This window comes from Aplidium turbinatum, chromosome 3, assembly GCF_918807975.1.
Source record: "Aplidium turbinatum chromosome 3, kaAplTurb1.1, whole genome shotgun sequence".
Lineage (NCBI taxonomy): Eukaryota > Metazoa > Chordata > Ascidiacea > Aplousobranchia > Polyclinidae > Aplidium > Aplidium turbinatum.
This window is the reverse complement of record NC_137474.1, coordinates 14527687-14528267: the sequence shown is the minus strand read 5'-3', so window position 1 is coordinate 14528267 and position 581 is coordinate 14527687. Positions and strand designations below refer to the sequence as shown.

The following is a 581-nucleotide window of genomic DNA, read 5'->3' as shown; positions in this document are numbered from 1 at the left end:
CACAAGTAAGATTGTGTGAGGGGAGCAACCACTCCAGGTGACAATGATGAGTCGATGACATATTATAAACGTTGACAAATATCAACAGAAAATGTAAGAGTGCAGTTTCCTGTAACGATGAATATTGAACAATCGCTGATAATTTTACCTTCCATGTTTGTAACGCAACAAAGCCCTGAAAAGGAACTGACTTTATTAACTTATGACAGGCGAATGCAAGCCTTGTCTGTCGGCCGCATGGCCTAATGGATAAGGCGTCTGACTTCGAATCAGAAGATTGGGGGTTCGAGTCCCTCTGTGGTCATTCCTTTTTTATTCGCGGTTTGAAGTTTTTTGTGGTCACTTTTTGAGCAAGATAAACAACGAAAGTTTAGCTCAGAAAGGTACAACTACAACAGGTGGTTCGGGGTAGGCTACTTGCTCCCAGAAAATTTTAACAAGTTTAGCTTTGTTTCGATTGCTTTTTGTACATTATTATGTCAAAAAAAAATGTTTGTTTTTTTTGTCAAAATGTAATTGTTAAATTCAATTCAATTTATTTTTCTTTGTCGGAAAACAACAGCAATGATAAACTTACAAAT

The 581-nt window shown here is 36.8% G+C and overlaps 1 non-coding gene across 1 annotated transcript; it reads left to right on the top strand.

The window, feature by feature from the left end:
* Nucleotides 1-231: 231 nt before the first annotated feature.
* On the top strand, nt 232-304 carry Trnar-ucg (transfer RNA arginine (anticodon UCG)). Its single transcript has one exon. It is a non-coding gene; the product is annotated as a tRNA-Arg (tRNA).
* Nucleotides 305-581: the final 277 nt, after the last annotated feature.